The sequence below is a fragment of the Eutrema salsugineum genome, unplaced genomic scaffold (genome assembly GCF_000478725.1).
Source record: "Eutrema salsugineum unplaced genomic scaffold, Eutsalg1_0 scaffold_12, whole genome shotgun sequence".
In the NCBI taxonomy this organism is placed as follows: Eukaryota; Viridiplantae; Streptophyta; class Magnoliopsida; order Brassicales; family Brassicaceae; genus Eutrema; species Eutrema salsugineum.
In genome coordinates this window covers 7,307,736-7,329,346 of record NW_006256895.1, presented here as the reverse complement: position 1 = coordinate 7,329,346, position 21,611 = coordinate 7,307,736, and the positions used below count along the sequence as shown (strand labels likewise).

The 21,611-nt window shown below is 43.6% G+C and overlaps 1 non-coding gene and 1 pseudogene across 1 annotated transcript; one reads left to right on the top strand and one right to left on the bottom strand.

Moving 5' to 3' along the window:
• Positions 1-16,455: 16,455 nt before the first annotated feature.
• On the bottom strand, positions 16,456-16,562 carry LOC112089598. The gene has a single exon (XR_002901231.1). It is a non-coding gene; the product is annotated as a small nucleolar RNA R71 (small nucleolar RNA).
• A 4,689-nt stretch (positions 16,563-21,251) lies between these two features.
• LOC112089628 lies at positions 21,252-21,345 on the top strand (annotated as a pseudogene).
• Positions 21,346-21,611: the final 266 nt, after the last annotated feature.

Sequence of the window (21,611 nt, the reverse complement as noted above, 5' to 3'; positions counted from 1 at the left end):
CTCGGAGGCGTCCCTTCTGAGTACTTTATACCAAGGTACACTTCCAAAGATAAGAAACCAACTTGATACAGCTTCAAACGGGAACTTTCTTGGGAAGGAGATCAACGCAGCAATGGAGCTTGTCGAGGATCTTGCGATGTCCAATGATACCTATGGAGAGGATTTCGATAGAGCTAACCGATCTGATGGGTCTAGTAAAGAGTTGTGCATGGAAAAAGACATAAGGGAGCTACAGAGCAAGCTTGAAAAAGTTCTTATGGCTACACAAAAGCCAACACAATTTTTAGGAGAGTTTGATGAGCAAGGGCCGAGATTTGACAATGTGAATGAGGATGGTCTCACACAATAAGAGATCAACTATATAGGGAATCAACAAAGGTATCAGAGGTTTAACAACTTCGGAAACAACCAGAACCTCTCTTACCAAAACCCCAATGTAGCAAATCCTCAAGATCAAGTGTACCCTGCTCAACAACACCAACAAAGATATGCTCCTAAAGCTCCATTTCAGAAAAGCTTTAAGCCCAAGCAACAGTTCAGCAGGCAACAGAGTTATGGCCAGCAGAATCAACTGGCTCAGAGCAACACCTTCAACAGCCAACCGCAGCAACACTAGTTTCCACCAGGGTTCAGTCCACAGCCAATGGGTCAACAGCAACAGCACCAGGCACCGGTTCAGAATCAGATGGGACCTGACATGTGTTGGCTTCTACATCAGCTGTTATGGAGTCAGCAATGGGGTGAGAGCCAGCACGCGACAATGCAATAGGATATCAGGGAGCTTAAGCAGAATCAAGCTTCAACATCATCAAGAGGTCCGGCTTTACCAGGAAAGCCGGAACCTAACCCAAAGGAATATGTGAACGCAATCACTTTGAGGAGTGGGAAGGAATTACAAGCTCTAGCACCTAAGCCAAAGCTCATTGAGGACAATGAGAAAATTGGTGGGGAGGCAGCCTTAAATTATGAGCAAGAAGATGAGGTTTTAGAGAAAGAACCGGTTAAGGACAAGGGTAAAGAGGTGGAGAAGACACTTGCGCTTGAAAAGCCATACGTTCCACCACCTCCTTATCAGCCTAAGATACCATTTCCAGGGCGTTTCAAGAAGCAGATCCTAGACAGAGCCAAGGCAGTCTTTGAAAACCACTTAGAGAATTCTCAAATGACTTTACCGATCATAGATGCTTTCCTAGCTATACCTCAGCTTGGAAAGTTTCTGAAGGACGCCATTCTTAACAAGACAAAGGAGCTTCAGGGGATGGTCATATTGAGTCATGAGTGCAGCGCCATCATTCTAAGGAGATCAATACCAAGAAAGCTATCAGAGTGGGCAGTTTCACTTTGCCGTGTGCAATCTGTCATCTGAAGTTTTCAAGTTGCTTATGTGATCTGGGAGCTTCTGTGAGCTTAATGCCCTATTCGGTGGCTAAGAGACTGGGTTTAAGACCTACAAAGCGGCAAAGATCTCCCTTGTGTTAGCTGATAGATCAGTGAGATTACCGGTTCGCTTACTTGAGGATCTACCTTTGAGAATTGGTGAAATAGAGATCCCCACAGATTTCATAGTTATTGAGATGGATGAGGAGCCTGTTGACCCCATTATCTTAGGAAGACCCTTCTTAGCAACAACAGGAGCGATTATTGACGTGAGAGGAGGCATGATCGAGCTGCACATCGGTTCTGAAACTATGAAGTTTGATGTGAAGGAAATGATGAAGAAACCGACCATTGGAGGTCAGGTTTTCTATATTGAAACCATGGAGGAGCTAGCTGATGAGATCCTTGAAGAGTTAAACGCAGAAGACCCTGTACAAGTGGTCTTGACACGGGAACAAAGTGAGCATAGGTACTTGAACGATGAAAGCGAGGTGTACAAGCGTTTCTTGGACCAACCGAAAGAACTTAAGCTGAGACGAGGTTTTTGGAGCTCAGGAAGAGTGGCCTCGGCATTTTAGACATCGGGGAGTCCAAGACTGTTGGGGAGACACCTCGAGGTATCATGGCCGCGACATCTTATGCCAAGGTCAATGATGAACCGCAGGAGAAAGGAAAGGCCGATGGATCTTTTCCGAGGCAATGCAGCTTCGATGCTGATTGGAATAAGGCTGATGCACCCCCTGTTGAGCTCAAGCCTCTACCAAAAGGGCTTAGGTACACTTTCTTAGGCTCAAACTCTTCATATCTCGTAATCATCAATGATAACTTGTTAGAGCATGAAGAGAGTGCATTGCTTAGCGAGTTTAGAAAGTTCAGGAGAGCAATAGGATATTCTTTGGCCGATATTAGAGGCATCTCTCCTGACATATGCACCCACCGGATACACCTAGAAGACCAGACTATGTCTTCTATTGAGCATCAAGGAGATACTCAAACTCCTTGAGGCAGGGATAATATACCCAATCTCTGATTCAAGGTGGGTGTCTCTTGTTCACGTTGTGTCCAAGAAAGGTGGGATCACGGTGGTAAAAAATGAAAAGGATGAGCTTATAGCCCAAACAACCATAACCGGTCATCGTATGTGCATTGATAGAAAACTGAATTCTGCTTCTAGGAAAGACCATTTCCCATTGCCATTCATTAATCAAATGCTTGAGAGGCTAGCTAATCATCCTTATTTTTGTTTTCTTGATGGGTACTCGGTTTTCTTTCAAATCCCCATAGATCCCCGAGACCAAGAGAAAACTACATTTACATGCCCGTATGGCACTTACGCTTAGAGACACATGCCTTTTGGTCTTTTTAATGCACATGCGACCTTCCAAAGTGCATGATGCATATCTTACGCTTCTAGAGGAGGCCACACGATCAGGGAAAGAAGCCTCCCATGGTTTGCGGATCTTGTGAACTACTTGTCGTGCGGTTTAGAGCCCCCAGAGTTAGATACCTATCAAAGGAAAAAGTTCTTTAGAGATGTGATGAGGTATCATTGGGATGAGCCGTATTTATATGTGCTTAACAAGGACCATCTCTATAGAAGATGCTTAGCTGAGGAGGAGATTCATCCTGTGTTGCAAGAATGCCACGGTTCAGCATACGGTGGGCACTTAGGGACTTTCAAGACGGTGGCCAAGGTTCTACAAAGTGGTTTCTGGTGGCCGACTATGTTTAAAGACGCTCAGAGTGTTGTCTCAAGGTGTGAGTCATGTTAGAGGCACGGTAACATATCCAAACGAAGTGAAATGCCTCAAAACCCAATTTTTGAAGTAGAAGTCTTTGATTGTTGGGGCATTGACTTTATGGGTCCCTTTGTGAGCTCATACGGGAATCAATATATACTTGTGGCTGTGGAATATGTGAGCAAATGGGTAGAAGCGGTTGCATCTCCGACCAATGACTCTAAAGTGGCGTTCAAACTTTTTAAAAGCACCATTTTCCCAAGATTTGGAGTTCCCAGGATAGTTATCAGTGATGGGGGTAGCGATTTCATCAATAAGACTCTTGAGAGTCTGTTAAAGAAGCATGGAGTGAAGCACAAGGTGGCTAGCCCTTATCATCCACAAACAAGCGGTCAGGTGGAGGTCTCAAACCGTCAGATCAAAGCAATTTTGGAGAGAACCGTGAGCTCATCTAGGAAAGATTGGAGCAAGAAACTTGATGATGCTGTGTGGGCCTACATGTCCGCATACAAAACCCCCATTGGCACCTCACCGTTTTACTTGCTATATGGGAAAAGCTGTCATCTACCGGTTGAGCTGGAGTACAAGGCCTTGTGGGCAGTGAAGCTTTTGAATTTTGACATCAAAACGGCTCAGGAGAAGAGGGTTCTACAGCTTCATGAACTTGAGGAGTTTCGGTTAGATGCTTTTGAGAGCTCTAAAAACTACAAGGAAAAGACCAAGGCGCTTCATGATAAGAAGATACACAAGCGAGAGTTCAAAGATGGGGACCAAGTGCTGTTCTTTAACTTAAGGCTTAAGCTATTCCCTGGAAAGCTAAGGTCTAGGAGGTCTGGTCCGTTTAGAGTTCTTGAAGTAAAATGATAACTAATGTTTTTAAGCCTTAATAAGGGTTATCAATCCCCTGTCAGAGTAGTACAAAGGGGTGTCAATCCAAGCTTGTAAACGAGACATTATCTATGTCATTTGTTCATTAAGTCAAGAGAGAATATTAAAGGTTTTTACTAGGCTAAGTATCAAGCGAATGAGCATAAAAGTAAAGCAAATAATGATATTTGAACAAAGCTAAGATGCAAATGACAAATAAACGATTCAGATGATTATAACGAATGATAAAGGCAGAGACTTTAGACAAGATAATCGACTCGGGGCTTCCAAGCTAAACTAATGGGCTAATGAATCATTTTATCAAGCGGTTTCATTTAACTTTGAACTCAAGGCATGTTAATCTTCTCATGAAAGTATTAAACATCTAAACTGATCCTCCTTCATACCAAAATATCTTTTGAGAAGCACGAATCAATCAGCAATAAGATTCAGTTCAAATATGTCATTTAAGAGGACAAACTATCACTCTCGCGATGAAAGACTCTTAAACCCTTAACCGAGTGGTTCAGACATTTCTACAAACACTTTTGATAGATATGTCTCAGATCTGAACCTCAAGTGATGTGCTTGGATCCAGCCTAGAGATCTTGTCGGTTAAGGAATGAAACATGCAAGACTAGACACCTAAACCCATTAATCCACCTTGAAAGCACCCTAATCTACTTATCTAAAGTCGCTTAAACGACTACTCACTGATCATAACGAGCTCACTAAGTCCTTTGCAAGACGTGGAGCTAGTCATGATAAGGAGTTTGATGATTGGATGATAAAAGAAATAAAGAAAGAAAGAGATTCAGATGCAAAAACGAGATATCGGATTAGATTAATCCAGTTTCACAAAAGAGGCAAGTTCTTAAAGCTAAAAACAGATAAGAGATAAGATGATTATGTTTTTAGTCTCAAAATATATTTATAGCAAAGGGAAAGTGTCGCGGGTCAGCCCGGAACAAACCGGGTACTGAACCGCTTCCTTGGGTTGATGGGTGAGTGCAACGGTGTGTCGGAAAGTGAAGCCGAGGTCTTCATGCCGAGGTGTGCACGTGAGTCAGGATCCAGGTGAAGATCTCGTGAAGAACACGTCAAGAACATGCATGAACCCTAGTCTTTGATCCATCCTCACATGTGTGTTCTTAATCCATTCTGTTCTTGATTCTGGGTTCGTGACAAGGGACCTCGGGATAAAATGTCGAGGGGTCATGATGTCGAGGTGTTTGGGAGAACACAGTCCGGCATGCACGCCGAGGTCGTTACACCGAGGGGTACTCTCAACACTTAGTCGTTTCCAGCTTTAGTTCTTACGTATGCATGCCTCGATCTAATCATGCCAAGGCTTTGGGACGAGGTCTGGTCCAAAATACTTCCAAGATATGAGTCTCTACTTGAGTGATGCCGAGGTAAAGATACCGAGGCTTGTGAAAACACTTAGCGTGTGTCGCAACTCATTTAGGCTTGTATCGACCGTGTCACCTTCCGGAAGCGATAACTTTCAGCACACGACTCCAATTGCTCTGGGACCAGTTCCACAGTCAAGATGACTCAACGAGCTCGAATTTTGGTGAAGAAACCATCGGAGCTTGGGAAGTGGAAGGCTTCCTGGATTTCACATCTTTGCATCGTATTGAAATCACCGGAAAACAGGCTTTTTGGACCGATGTGAACTCCGGAGACTTCATCTTTTAAACCACTGCTCCGAACTAAGCGATTCCGAATGCTCTGAGAAGATCTTCCATGGATCTCGAACTTTGATGAAGACCGGGCAAGCTAATTCGGTCCGGAAAGGCTCCGTCCGCCGTGATCTTTGGACTCCGCCGTTCGGTTCTCGGATGCGCGTAATGCTGGTGCATCTTCCGGAAGCTGTATCTTTCTCTCCACTGGTCCGAATTGGATGATTCCGATCGTTCCGGGATCTTTGCTTGATTGTCTCCAACTTTGATGAAGACCCCGCCAACTGATTCGGACCGGAAGGTTCCCCGGATTGCTGATCTTTGAATTGCACGCGCAAGGACAACTTTTGGTCGTAAAAAACTTCCCGCGGTAAGGAAAATGGCTGAGGGCTGTGTACCGCGGTAAGCTTTTTGGTCGTGAAAATCCTTGCCTCGGTCAAAAACTTGCCCCGTGGTATTTTTGCACGCGATACTCGATTCTGGCCGATCGGTAAGGTTTTTGGCCGGTAATGAGCGTCCGGTAAACATTTTGGCCGAGGTTTCCGACCAGCCAGTACGCGATTTGGCCGAAAAATTCCTTCAAGCGGTTTTCACCATTTTTGACCCTTTTCTTCACCGTTTTCTTCTCTGCTCCTCTTCTTAGGCTCTGAATGACTTCCAAAGCACCTGATAAAGACTTCAAAACATGCAAAACTCTTTGGGACCTAATGCAAGCCCTAAATCCTATTTTCATGCCTAAAGACTCAATCTACATGGGAAAACATCTGATGAGGACTCTAAAATGCACTCTAAATGATGTAAAATATAGACATATCAATTCCCCCACACTTGTCCTTTGCTTGTCCTCAAGCGAAGAGAACAAAAGAGAGAGAGAGATTGTAATGCAGATGGAGCTCATATTTCCTTTTTAGAGAGAAGTGATCACAAAGAGAACTCGGATTCATGCTCAAATATGCAATGCAAAGCTATACTCAGATATTGTCCAACTAAAGCACGGAATCTCCACAAGCCATTATCACATTCAACTCTTTCACATCCGTTAAGTTCGTAACCGGTGAATCAAATGATGCAATGTTCAAATAGGCTAGCTTGGCTAGGGTAAGGTCATGAGATAAAAATGATCTCATCAATATTCAAGCGGGTGCAATGCAACAGGGATCTCTATATGAACGACCAAACTTCGGCAGAATGCTAAAGGTAAAAAGCAACCGATGCATACAAGGGCAAGACTCATCACACCCCACACTCCACTCAAAGCGTTTCTCACTTGCTCACCCTCTCAGAATCCTCACTCTTCACAATCGTTTTCTTTTCACTAGGGGATTCGCCTTTTTCTTTTATTTTCAAGCCTTGGTTTTCGCTTATTCACACAGCTCTTTTCTTTCATAGCGTATAGCCTCTTTCATTTTTATTTCAGAACACTTGAGCCTTTGGCTTCTTTTCATTTCAGAGCTTATCTTTTCACATCCAAGACTTAATTCATTTTCATTCATTCCCCTAGCTATTTCCACTCTTACTTTTCCACTCAGCTCACCTTTTTCCACTCACCAACAAGTCTTTTCCCCCACACTTATTTCTCACCAATACTCTTGGTTCCTTGATGTTGGAACATATCACTCAATGAGCCATGCCCTTGTCGCTCTAAACCTAACACTTTCTGCCAAGTTAAGTCCAAGGTGGCCTTACAATTCACACACAAACATTGGCTTGAAAGAAAGATGGGTTCAAGGTGAGGGAAAAGATCCATGATGCGGATTCAGCTACTTGAGCTAAGGAAGGAGAGTGGTAAAAACAACGATTCTAGCTCAAGTATGTATATCGGTATCCACAAGCCTATTCAAGCAATGCATCAAAAGATATTTACATTTCAAGTTCAAGGTTATCACTTAGCTAGAGTTGAGTGTAATTCAAACTTGTATCTCAGATTCAAATCGTTTCAAGCTTTACAAGCACAGAATGAGTTTCACAAGCATATTTAGTTCAAGTTCTCAAGTGATTTACTCTCTCTAGGAAAAAATCTATCATTGCTCCTTGCACTGATGCAATCCTACATGATGCAGCTAGACTCGATCTTAGAATGCGAGATGCAACTAGAATGATGTAATTTATCACATGTATTAAGCTAGATGAGACTCAAGAATGCAAAAGTCAAATAAGAGCAAAGAAAACCAGATCAGAAAACAGAAAGCTCCTCCCCCACACTTAGATAACACAGTCCCTTGTGTTAGAAAAGCGTGTGAGAGAAGTGAAAAGACAAACTGAACGAATGCAAGATGATATATACAAGATGCATATGTACAAGGGTTGAAGTGATACCTTAGTCGGAGAGGTCGGATCCCAAGTAGTGCGAGGGATTCGATGTGGAGCATGAGGGAGTAGGCTGACGTGGTGGGCTGCTTTCTGAGGGTTCAGGCAGGAAAGCCGTGGCTGGGTCGATCCAGTCTTCTTTGCCTGGTGGAAACTCCGGGTTCCGGGTTCCTCGCGTTTGAGCTTTCTCCAACTCCTTCCTCTGTAATCGGTGCGGTTGAGGTCGCTGAGTTCTTATCCGGTGAGGACGGCCTCGTGAGCTGCTTTACCTTCTTCTTCAAATGCCTCACACAATCCACCAATGCGTGGATGGTTTTGTCTTGCCACTTACACCACTTTTGGAGGGTGTTTACTTGCGAGTACAGCTTCTTGGTGTGGTATTCAGGCTCACCCCACACTTGCGGATCAAAGTGATAGCGGCCTGCTCCGATCCTTCTCTCATAGTGTCTCTGCTCTTCGTTATCACAACCTTCCGGGCTCTTAGTGTTCTCGGGTTTGCTAGGTGCTGCCTTGGTGCATTTGCGTGTTGGTGGGTCGAAAGCTGGGTTATACAGTTGATCTTTGAGAACGTAGAATGAGACATTACACTGCTTGTCGAGCATGGTGAGGCTTTGGTTAGGCAGGAGAACCTGTGTGCCGTCTCTGTGCAGTAGGGTGAAGTTGTAAACCCATTTGTCCCCTGACTTGCCTCCGAAGAAACCCCTTTTGCTTAGGTATAACTCATCAATGAGATTCGGCTTCTTTGGTGAATCAGGGAATATAAACCCTTGAGCCCTCAGGATCTTGGTGACTATCCAACCGTTCTGAAGTCTTCTCGCTCCTCGCTTCTTGCGGTCGCACCATACATTGTGCCGATAAGTGAGCATTTGAATGGCAAAGAATGCACCCAATGATGGTACATGCAGCGGTCCTTGGAACTCTTTCTTGTTCTTCATTTGAGTGATGAACGGCTTTAGTCCGAGTCCCAACAGTTCAAGCTCGGCCGTGTGAATAACACCAGGGTTAAAGGTCGAGAAGAATGTTGATGCTAAGACGCGGTTGGTGTATCTGATCGCAGGGTTCCTTATGCAGCTTGTCTTGCTCTTGCCTCCGAGGTAAGGTCCAAAAGATATTGTTTCCCACAAGGCGGCCAACTCATCACGAGGGTACACAAACTTGTCAAGCGAGCTTCCATTCCTTTCAAACCCAAAGATTTCATCAAGCTCCTTGAAACTGACCTTGTAGTGCACGTTATCCATTTCAAACTCAATGTGGCCGAATCCTTTGCCATGTAAACGCTTTGGATCTCTCTTGGGGTAGATGATGACCTCCAAGGTTGCAAGAAACTGCTGTGTAATCCCTTCATAGGCAACATCGCTCATCTCAAAGAACTTTGCCAATCCCATATTCTCAAAAATGAGAGTCACGTCATCAAGTATCTCGAGTTTCCTCAGCAACTCCAAGTCAGGGAATCGACCTTGAGCCACTCTGATTGAGTTAAAGTGGTCCAAGTATTCCTCAGTAGTTGGGAAGTGTTCATCCTCGGGCTCGGGCTTTGGTTCTTTCTTGGACTTTTTGTCACCGTTGTCAACATAAGAGACTAAGGCTCCGGGCTCTTCGTCATCAAATCCCACAGCTGCCTTCTTCCCGTTCCTCTTTGACTCGAGAGCTGGTGCCAGAGTGAGCTCAGTATTTCTTGCTCGTTTGGGGGTTGGCTCGTCATCGGGTCGCATCGAGGTTTTCTTGCTGGTCTCTCCACTACGTGGCACGGCAACGGCTTTACCCTTCAAAACTCTCTTCTGGACCGCACTTCTGTTTGTTTTGTGGGTAGGAACGGTTCGGTCTCCGGTCATCTGCAAGGGAGATTCTCAAAGAAACCGTGAGAGCAAAGTACATCGTTAAGCACATTTATCTCAAGATTGGCAAGTACAAAACTTTTTCTCTGTCAGAACCAATATTCATAGCTTTTTCAAACATCAAGGAAAGTAAGAATAAGCTAGAACAACCGATTAGAGACAAGTTATCTAGACATTTCAGCTCAAACACACAAATCATCATCAAGACCGATTCCAAAGCGCATTTTTCTTAAGAATTTTAAAAACTAGAGAGCAAGTGATATTTAATGCAAAGACCGGTTTTTCGTGTGTTGTCTACCATGGTGGAATTTATAAAATTGTTCCCAAAGGCTGATATACTCTAAAAGAATTGATTCCATATTTTTCAAACATTTAAGCTCGCAAAAAATGAAGGAAAAAGATGAGTTCTTTAAGATGCAAATAGCTTTGGGAATCCAAGATTTAAGCTGAATGAGATGCTTATGCAGAGTAGACAACACCCTAACGAGTCTAGAACGTTTGGAATCATGCAAAATGAACGAGAAATGAGTGAGTTGTGTTCGTGAAATGCAGAGAAAAGAGAGAAAAAGGCAAACTCTGCGTTTTAGCTCGGTATGGAGGCTGGTATGTGCTGGAGCGCGCTTTCCAGCTGGCGTTTGGACTGTAGTGGGACTAGTCCCCCCTTCTCCTCCAGCTGCGACCGTTGACCGCGCCAAAAACCATCTTGACCGGGCGTTCAAATTCAAATTACCGCGTAAGCCTTCAAATGGGCGCGACATGTGAATGACGTGGGCTGTACGGTCTAGAGTGATTTCTCTTGTGTTAACATGAGCGGCGTCAGCTTGTTCCACCCCGAGGGCGCCAAGCCGAGTGTTTTAAGCTTATGTTAACGAGTAATTCTTCGTGGCCTTCAAGTCTTTTCTTTAGACCGCACAAACCTTCTTCTTCGACCTAAGTGTTCCAAGTGCTCTTGTTTTTGATCGTTCTTGAAACCGGGCACCTCGGCATGCTCCACCACGAGGGTATCATGCCGAGGTCACTTGTTTTAACAAAGAACACTTGGTGCTGGGGGTTTAAACTGGCTGGCCTTGGTGTAAACTGGTCGCGGCCTCGGATCAAGGGTTTTGACCGTTTTGAGTGAACATCGCCCCTCGGTATATTTATACCGAGGTGTTTACACCGTGAGCCTCCCCCACACTTAGTTATTTTACCACAGCACTTCTCAGACACGACCATGATGAAATTAAGTCGAGGGATCAAGCTGAGGTTCTCAGGCTTTCACTCGGTAAAAGATGACCATGGTATGAATATACCGAGGGTCGATACCGAGGCTATGTATGCTCTTCGACTTAATTCATCAGGCCGCGTCTCTTTCAAGCTGTCTCTTACTTTCACCCTCAAGGTTCACTGTCTAACTCCTGAAACACTTAACAAACCCTTCAAAAAGCTTCAAATAAAAAGAAAAAGGAGATGAAAAACGAAATATGTACATGGGTAAGCTTGGGGTGTCTCCCAGGAGCACTTTGTTTAACGTTGCTAAGTTTGACTTTTCATACCTTTTCGGGCTGATTCTGGTTCAAGTAGAGGAACTGAGGTAGCTCCCTCCCTTGTTTCTGATGCCAAGTAATGTTTTACCCTCTGGCCGTTTACCACAAAACCTTGTCCATCTTTTCCTTTCAAAACCACGGCTCCATAGGGTCTTACTTCAAGAATTGTGAATGGACCGGACCACCTAGACCTCAGCTTCCCAGGGAACAGCTTAAGTCTTGAGTTAAACAACAGAACTTGATCCCCTTCTTTGAACTCTCTCTTGTGTATCTTCTTGTCATGAAGCGCCTTGGTTCTTTCTTTGTAGATCTTAGAGCTCTCAAAGGCATCTAACCGGATCTCCTCAAGCTCATGAAGCTGTAAAACCCTCTTCTCTTGTGCGGTCTTGATGTCAAAGTTCAGAAGTTTCACTGCCCACAAGGCCTTGTATTCCAACTCAACCGGTAGATGACAGCTTTTCCCATAGAGCAAGTTAAATGGTGAAGTCCCAATGGGGGTCTTGTAGGCGGTTCTGTAAGCCCACAGAGCATCGTCAAGTTTCTTGCTCCAATCCTTTCTGGATGAGTTCACGGTCCTTTCCAAAATGGCCTTTATCTGACGGTTGGAAACCTCCACTTGGCCGCTGGTTTGCGGATAATAAGGGGTGGCCACTTTGTGCTTTACTCCGTGCTTCTTCAAAAGACTCTCAAGGGTCTTGTTGATGAAATGGCTTCCCCCATCACTGATGACTACTCTTGGTACTCCAAACCGTGGGAAGATGATACTCTTGAAGAGTTTTACCACCACTTTTGAATCGTTGGTCGGAGATGCAACCGCTTCAACCCATTTACTCACATAATCCACTGCCACAAGGATATATTGATTCCCATATGAGTTTACAAAGGGGCCCATGAAGTCAATGCCCCAACAGTCGAAAACCTCCACTTCAAAGATTGGGTTCTGGGGCATTTCATTCCTTTTGGATATGTTTCCGTGCCTTTGACAGGCTTCACACGTCGAGACCACTTCTTGGGCGTCTTTGAACATGGTCGGCCACCAGAACCGCTCTGTAGAACCTTGGCAACTGTCTTAAACGCACCTAAATGACCACCATACAATGAGCCGTGGCATTCTTGTAGCACCGGATGGATCTCTTCTTCGGCCAAGCATCGCCTATAGAGATGGTCCTTGTTAAGCACGTAAAGGTACGGCTCATCACAATAATACCTCATCACATCTCTAAAGAACTTTTTCCTCTGATAAGTGTCAAGATCCGGTGGCTCTAAACCGCAAGACAAGTAGTTCACAAGATCCGCGAACCATGGAAGGCTTCTTTCTTTGATTGTGTTGGCTTCCTCCACTTCTAGGTAAGACCTGACTAGCATAAGGGTCTCCTCCGGCAGTGCGTTATCAATTGGAACCTGTTCTTCAATCCTCAACCTGGAAAGGTGATCTGCGGCTCCGTTTTCAATGCCTTTCTTGTCAAGTATCTCCATATCAAACTCTTGGAGCAATAAGACCCATCTCAAAAGCCTCGGCTTAGCGTCCTTCTTAGACATCAGGTACCTCAAGGCCGCGTGATCTGTGTAAACCGTGACCTTTGATCCCACTAGATAACTCCTGAATTTGTCAAATGCAAACACAATGGCAAGCATTTCCTTCTCGGTGGTGGCATACTTTTCTTGAGCCGAGTCTAAGGTGCGGCTGGCGTAGTAAATCACGTGGAGCTTCTTATCTTTCTTCTGCCCCAAGACAGCTCCCATGGCATAATCAGATGCATCGGTCATCACTTCAAATGGTAAAGACCAATCAGGGGCTTGTACAATCGGTGCACTGATCAAAGCCTCCTTGATTCTCTTGAACGCTTCCTCACATTCTTCATCAAAGTTGAAATCCACTTCTTTGCACAATAACCTGGTCAAGGGCCTGGCTATCTTAGAGAAATCCTTGATGAACCATCTATAGAACCCAGCGTGGCCAAGGAAGCTTCTTATTCCTTTCACAGAATTCGGGGCTTGTAAGTTCACCATCACCTCGTTCTTGGCCTTATCCACCTCGATGCCTTTCTCTGATACCTTGTGTCCCAAGACAATCCCTTCTTGGACCATGAAATGATACTTCTCCCAGTTCAAGACAAGCCTATGCTCCTCACATCGTTTTAGAACCTGAGAAAGATTAGCAAGACATTCGGAGAAAGAGGAGCCGTATACGGAGAAATCATCCATAAACACCTCAACTTTCTCTTCAATTAGATCAGAGAAAATGTGCATCATACATCTTTGAAAAGTGGCCGGTGCATTGCACAAACCGAATGGCATTCTTCTATAAGCATAAGTGCCATAAGGGCAGGTGAATGTGGTTTTCTCTTGATCTCGGGGGTCTATAGGTATTTGAAAGAACCCCGAGTATCCATCGAGAAAACAGAAATAAGGATGATTAGCTAACCGTTCAAGCATTTGATCAATGAATGGTAAAGGAAAATGATCTTTTCTTGATGCAGAATTCAATTTCCTATAGTCAATGCACATGCGATGGCCGGTTATAGTTCTTTGGGCTATGAGTTCATCCTTATCGTTTTTCACCACCGTGATCCCACCTGTCTTGGGCACACCGTGCACAGGAGATACCCACCGAGAGTCAGAGATTGGATATATTATCACTGCCTCAAGGAGCTTTAGTATCTCCTTCTTAACCACCTCTTTAAGGTTCGGGTTAAGGCGACGTTGGTGCTCAATAGAGGACATGGCTTGGTCCTCTAGGTGGATCCTGTGGGTGCATATATCAGGAGAGATCCCTCTAATGTCAGCCAAGGAATACCCTATGGCTCTCCTGAATTTCCTTATTTCATTAAGCAATGCACGTTCTTCATGTTCAAGCAAGCTATCGTTTATGATCACAGGAAAAGTAGAGTTCAGACCTAAGAACGCATACCTGAGCCCTGTTGGTAGAGGCTTTAGCTCAACAGGGGGTGCGTCTGCCTCGTTCCAATCGGCATCAAAGCTGCATTGGCCTGGAACAGCTTCCTCGGCCTTTGCTTCATTCTCGCGCGGTTTACCATCGGCCTCGGTATGAGTTGTCACGGCCATGATATCCCGAGGTGTCTCTTCTGTTCCCGTGGATCCCTCGCTGTCTAAGATGTCGAGGCCACTCTTCCTGAGCTCCAAAAACCTCGCCTCAGCTCCAAGTTCCCTCGGTTGGTCCAAAAGACGCTTGTACACCTCGCTTTCCTCGTTCAAGTACCCGTGCTCGCCTTGTTCACGTGTCAAGACCACTTGTAACGGATCCTCTGCGTTTAACTCTTCAAGTATAGCTCCTTGATATATCATGGTTTTTATGGTTTTTAACCATGGTATAAGTCTTATTTATAGAGTCTTTTTAGTGTCTTTCGAGTCTTTTGGAGTCTTTACAAGTCCTAGGTACGTTTGGAGCTTAACTGGAGACTTTGGAGCACTTTGGAGCTTAATCAGGATCAAATTCGTCAAGTATGGATTTTGTGCTTTAGTGACGCTCGACACCATGGAGAGTGACGCGCGACACTTGTCAAAGAAATAAGGAAAAAGCGATTTTGTTTCCTATTTGAAGAAGGAGTTGGGCCTAAACGTTTCCAAGGAAGCCCAAAACGTGTCTTAGAGATATATATAGGGTTTTTATTCCTTTTTTACGATTACCTTAGATTTTCTTAGAGAGAGTTTTTGTTTTTGAGAGTTTTTGGGGAGACAAGTCTGAAACTCTGTTCCGGAGAGAGAAGATTTTGAACCCCTGTTTATTAATCTATTTACTGCTTACTGCAAACTATTCAATCATGTTTATTGCTTCAATCTCCATGTCTGAGTAGTTTGCTTGTTAGGTTTAGGGTTCTCATAAAGGATTTCATTGGATGTTAGATTGATTGGTTAGTTAGGGTTCATAATCTATTTAGTTCTTCACCATAGGTTGTTCTTAAAGCTAATTATGGACTGGCCAGCTAGAACTTAGATCTTAGGTTGCTTAATTGACACGGAAGTGTAATTGAATAACTGGAAAGAACCTAGGGTTTAGATACTTTGTGAACATATCGAACTTGAGCATTAAAGCTGGTTTAAATCTTTAGGGTTTGCAAAGGAATTTGGAATTCTAGGATTTTAACTTAGATAATTCTCACAACGGAAGTTGGTTAATTATAATTATGTGATTTGAGTTCAAGAACCGTGCTTAAACCTGAACCCTGATTTATCGATTTATCTGCATGCATTGATTTCCTGAGAAACGCCCTAAGCCTAATCTCCACCCATCTGAACTTTACAAACTTTTTTACTGCATTCGTTTATCTTTATTTGCATTGCTATTTGCTTCTCATTAATCTGCTTAGCGTAATTCAATTTCTAATAGGTTTATTGAGCGAATCTCTCGTCTCTGTGGTTCGACCCCTATTATACTACAATTGCACATCTGTGCTCTTGCAGAGTAGCTCTAGGGATTAAACTTTGAGCAGATCAAGTTTTGGCGCCGTTGCCGGGGACTTGATTTTCGCCATTAAACTTTAGTTCTTGAGTTTCGACTAAGTTTTTCTTAGTGTCGAGCGACACCAGCATTGGTGTCGCGCGACACCCGTTGTTTTTCTTAATTTTATTTTTGCTTTGTTACTTACATTGTTCTTTCTCTTTGTCTCAGAAACTAGCAAAGATGGAGAACACATTGGCATTGATTCGTGATGATGCTGGAGTCTGGAGAGACCAAGAGGGTCATGTGTGCAATGAGAGAGGCCAGCGACTTGATGGACAGGGTAACATCATCAGGACGCTGGGTGACTACAACAGGCCTGAACAATTCTATGCAAATCGGTCTGCGATTCGCGCTCCTGCGTTTCAGAGGAATGATTTTGAGCTCAAGCCTGTGTATTACACTCTTGTGGGTCAGCATCCTTTCCATGGTCTTTCTCATGAGCACCCTATGGATCACATCGAGAGGTTTGAGGACTTGGTCACCAGCATCAAATACAATGGAGTGTCCAATGATTTCCTCCTCTGCAAGCTGTTTCCTTACTCTCTTGCTGGAGAAGCAGCTAACTGGTTGAAGCAGTTGGAGCCAGGATCACTCACTACTTGGGAAGAGACCAGGAATGCTTTCCTGCACAACTTCTTCGATGATGCTAGATCTGAGGAGTTGAGGACGAAAATTTCGACTTTTTCTCAGGAACCAACTGAAGCGTTCAAAGCTGCTTGGGTGAGATTCAAGTCGTACCAGCGAGATTGCCCTCATCATGGTTTCAGCGATGTTCAGCTGTTGGGTATTTTATTCAGAGGTGTTGATTGGAGATATCAGATGGCTCTTGATGCTGCAAGCAATGGGAACTTCAACACCAGATACCCAGACGAAGCTGTTGAGCTCATCAAAAACTTGGCATCTAGCAATAGTACAAAGAATGCAGACTATCAGCGAAAGAAACAGGGTGGAAACATGGATGGATCGCAGATTGCTGAGGTGAAGGCTAAGCTAGACTCTGTGCATAGCCTTCTAGTGGGTAAGAAATCTGTCAGATACCCTGCAGAAGTTCAGAATTTCGGACCAGATGAAGCACTTGAGGAAGAGGATGTTAACTTCATTAATGGAGCTGGATTTCAGGGTCAGAGATTTGGTACTCAGCAAGGGAACACGAATTACAATGGAAATAATCAGAGGAGTAGCTTCACAGGTAATCAGAACTCTTCTGGTTACAGCTTCAAACCTCAGTACCAGACATCCTACTCCAACAACAGTTTTTCAAGGAACTATGGTTCTCCTCCTCCTCAAACTCCAGATAATGAGGTGAAATCTACGCTGGAACAGATCTTGGAAGGTCAGCAGAAGATGACTGTGGATTTCAATGGGAAGTTTGATGCTCTGTATCTGGATCTGAATAGAAAAATTGAAGTTTTGAACACTCATGTCAAGAAGCTTGATACTCAGGTTGCTCAGACTGCAGAGTCTGTAAAAAGGCAAGAACGATTCCTTCCTGGGAAGACTGATACCAATCCTAGGCATTACTGCAGTGCCATCTCGTTAAGGAGTGGTAAGAAGTTGACTCCTGTGCTTAAAAAGGGTGTTCCTGAGGATGAAATCGTGGAGTTAGACGAATCTGAAGAAAATTTTGAAGTTGCAGAGCCGGTGTCGAGCGACACCACAACCAGTGCCGCGCGTCACCAATTGCAGAGCAAAGCTGATATTGCTCAAAGTCCGAAATCTGCTGACGAAAAGGTTTACAAACCTAAGGTTCCTTACCCAAGGAGTCCTAGGAAGTCCAAGCAGGAGTTAGATGATGCCAGATGCAAGGCTTTGATGGAGAAGGTTGTGATTGAGATTCCTTTGGTTGATGCTGTGAAGAATTCTCCTACTCTCAGACACTATGTGAAGAGGATGGTGACTAATAATCTGAGTCATGAGGAAGTAGTGATCATGATTTCTGAACAGGTCAGTGTTGTGATTCAGAATAAGATTCCAGAGAAACTCTCGGACCCAGGAAGCTTTGTTTTGGACTGCTCTATCTTCTCAAAGAGGTTCAAGAGATCGCTGTGTGATCTTGGTTCGAGTGTTAACCTAATGCCATACTCTGTAGCTGTTAGCCTTGGGATGACTGACTTCAAGCCAACTAAGATCTCTCTAATCCTAGCAGATCGATCTAAAAGAATCCCAAAAGGTGTCTTGGAGGATGTTCCGATTAAAGTTGGTGATTGCATAATTCCTACGGATTTCGTGGTTGTGGAATATGGAGAGGAACCCAAAGATCCTCTTATCTTGGGAAGATCGTTTTTAGCTACAGCTGGAGCAGTAATTGATGTCAAGCATGGTAACCTTGATCTCCACCTGGGAGATACCATCATGACTTTCAAGATGGAGAAGCTGAAGGATCCCAACATAGATGGTCAGACATTCCAAGTCAGTGCAATACCTGAAGTGATAGTTGGAGATCAGAACGTGTTTGATGCTGAGAAGGTGAGAGATCAACCTGAGTTCACGAAAACGTCTATAGAACCAGTGACTGCTGTTGATCAGGAAGCTCCAAACATTGCACTCCATCCATCTCCACCAAAGAAAAGGTACGCACCTCTTGAGCCTAAGCCTAATTCTCGTGATATCATTGGAACTGATTCAAAGGATGCAGGCTCTGTCTCACGACGCAAGCTACGAGATTATCGTAGAGCACTTGGTTTTTTGTTTGATGATATTGCAGGCAATAGGTTGAAGCCACCCAAACACAGATCTCATCCTGGTGCTATTCCTGCATTCCTTGGACGACCTCATGCGCAAAACGCCTACACACCACCATGGATGAGACGACTTTCACAGAGGCACTCTTTGCCACTGTCTGATCCACCAGATGCATAGTCTATCCATAGTCAAGCTAATGACTTTAAACAAGCGCTTAGTGGAAGGCAATCCACTGGTGAGTCTGTAAATAAGTCTTTTGTTTCAGTGATTTTCGTTTTTCTTTTCGTGTTTTAGGTGAAACAGGGCTGGTGTCGAGCGACACCATACTCGGTGTTGCTTGTCACTTGCTTATGTGAAAAAAAAAAATAGGAAATCAGGAAACCGGAGTCAAACCAGAAATTCGGATTGGTCTGCTGCAATTCGGTACGAGGAAAACAAGTGTCGCACGACACCATCATCAGTGTCGCGCGACACCATCATTGCAGCCAGGTAAGTTCTTCGTTTTTCCTGTGTTTCTCTGTTTCTTTTCTTTTTTCACCAACTTCGGGCTAGATAACACTGGGGACAGTGTTATTCAAGTCTAGAGGAGGTAGTTGCTGACATTGTGTTTGTTTTTCTTAGAGTCAGTCGTGTCAAATTGTTTTTGAGTCAAAACTTGTTGGAGATTATGATGTTTTTCTTGGAATTATTGTGCTGACCTTTCACCTAAGTGACCACTACTGCAGATTCAGTCTAGATCCGACTAATGAAAAATCCAAAGGCTGACCAGCTGACTAGAGGCGTCCATGTTTCCAACAGAATCCACTAACCTGAGCTAAGTTCTAAACTTCACTTTTAACTCGTTGATGTGACTAATGCCTCAGAGCTTGATTCCTCGTTCATACTTGATCAATGAAAGCCTGTATAAAATTTAATGTTGGTATTTCTCTCCCTGTGACGAGCTAAGAAGAAGAAAAAGAAGAAAGAAAGAAAAAGGGCAAAAAGATTGAGATGATTTTTGCTTAGGAGTGAAGGGCTAGGAATTTTCCAATGATCCCATTATTTCACTTCTAAGTTGGAATGATCACACAAAGGAAGGAAGTGAGGGGTAGGAAAGTTTCCCATGACCCCATTATTCGCTGAAAACCTTTGATACAAGGTAAGGGAACAACTCGGGGACTCGATGGCAAACACCATCAGTACTCGCAGCTTTACCCTTATCGAGTATATGCCATAAAAAAAAAAAAGATGATGAATGTGCGAAAAGAATAAGTCTGGGGGAGAGAAAAGTACCAAAGTGTGTATGGCTGATTTGCTTGAGTATAGTACGGGAAAGAATCTAGAAAGTTCTTGGCATCTGAATCATCAGTGAGATCCAGCGATGAAGGTTTATGGACCATGTTGTGGAATTTTGGACTTAATCTGGAAAGCTGTGAATGTCTACGGAGAAGTACATGGTGGTTTGATTTGGAATGATGAAGCAGTAGTTGAGTTGCAGGGTGATCAGTCAAAAGCGATGTTCCAATGAAAGGTTTGAGTCTCTGTGTTTTCAAACTTCTTTCTCTTGTTTGGTGTTCTGTTTGCTTGAGGGCAAGCAAATGCTAAGTCTGGGGGAGTTGATATATCATGGTTTTTATGGTTTTTAACCATGGTATAAGTCTTATTTATAGAGTCTTTTTTGTGTCTTTCGAGTCTTTTGGAGTCTTTACAGGTCCTAGGTACGTTTGGAGCTTAACTGGAGACTTTGGAGCACTTTGGAGCTTAATCAGGATCAAATTCGTCAAGTATGGATTTTGTGCTTTAGTGACGCTCGACACCATGGAGAGTGACGCGTGACACTTGTCAAAGAAATAGGGAAAAAACGATTTTGTTTCCTATTTGAAGAAGGAGTTGGGCCTAAACGTTTCCAAGGAAGCCCAAAACGTGTCTTAGAGATATATATAGGGTTTTTATTCCCTTTTTACGATTACCTTAGATTTTCTTAGAGAGAGTTTTTGTTTTTGAGAGTTTTTGGGGAGACAAGTCTGAAACTCTGTTCCGGAGAGAGAAGATTTCGAATCCCTGTTTACTAATCTATTTACTGCTTACTGCAAACTATTCAATCATGTTTATTGCTTCAATCTCCATGTCTGAGTAGTTTGCTTGTTAGGTTTAGGGTTCTTATAAAGGATTTCATTGGATGTTAGATTGATTGGTTAGTTAGGGTTCATAATCTATTTAGTTCTTCACCATAGGTTGTTCTTAAAGCTAATTCTGGACTGGCCACCTAGAACTTAGATCTTAGGTTGCTTAATTGACACGGAAGTGTAATTGAATAACTGGAAAGAACCTAGGGTGAGCAAAGTAGCTATTCGCAAAGGAATTTGGTTTAGATACTTTGTGAACATATCGAACTTGAGCATTAAAGCTGGTTTAAATCTTTAGGGTTTGCAAAGGAATTTGGAATTCTAGGATTTTAACTTAGATAATTCTCACAACGGAAGTTGGTTAATTATAATTATGTGATTTGAGTTCAAGAACCGTGCTTAAACCTGAACCCTGATTTATCGATTTATCTGCATGCATTGATTTCCTGAGAAACGCCCTAAGCCTAATCTCCACCCATCTGAACTTTACAAACGTTTTTACTGCATTCGTTTATCTTTATTTGCATTGCTATTTGCTTCTCATTAATCTGCTTAGCGTAATTCAATTTCTAATAGGTTTATTGAGCGAATCTCTCGTCTCTGTGGTTCGACCCCTATTATACTACAATTGCACATCTGTGCTCTTGCAGAGTAGCTCTAGGGATTAAACTTTGAGCAGATCACTCCTGAACCGTTCCCAAGCTTCACTAAAGCTCTCGTTGCTGTGCTGCGTGAAACTTGAGATCTGATTCCTGAGCTTAGCCGTGCGTGATGTGGAAAAGAACTTTGATAAGAACGCCAGTTTACATTGCTCCCAGGTTTGTATAGAACCCCTCGGTATATTCTTTTCCCACTGGTGTGCTTTATTACCGAGGCTGAAAGGGAACAAGCGTAGCTTGAAGCTATCTTCGGAGACGCCATTTATCTTGGTTAAGTCGCAAACCGATCAAATTGATCTAGATGCTCGAGAGGGTCTTCTCCAGCCAGTCCGTGGAACTTTGAGTTTTGCACCATATTGAGCAGGGA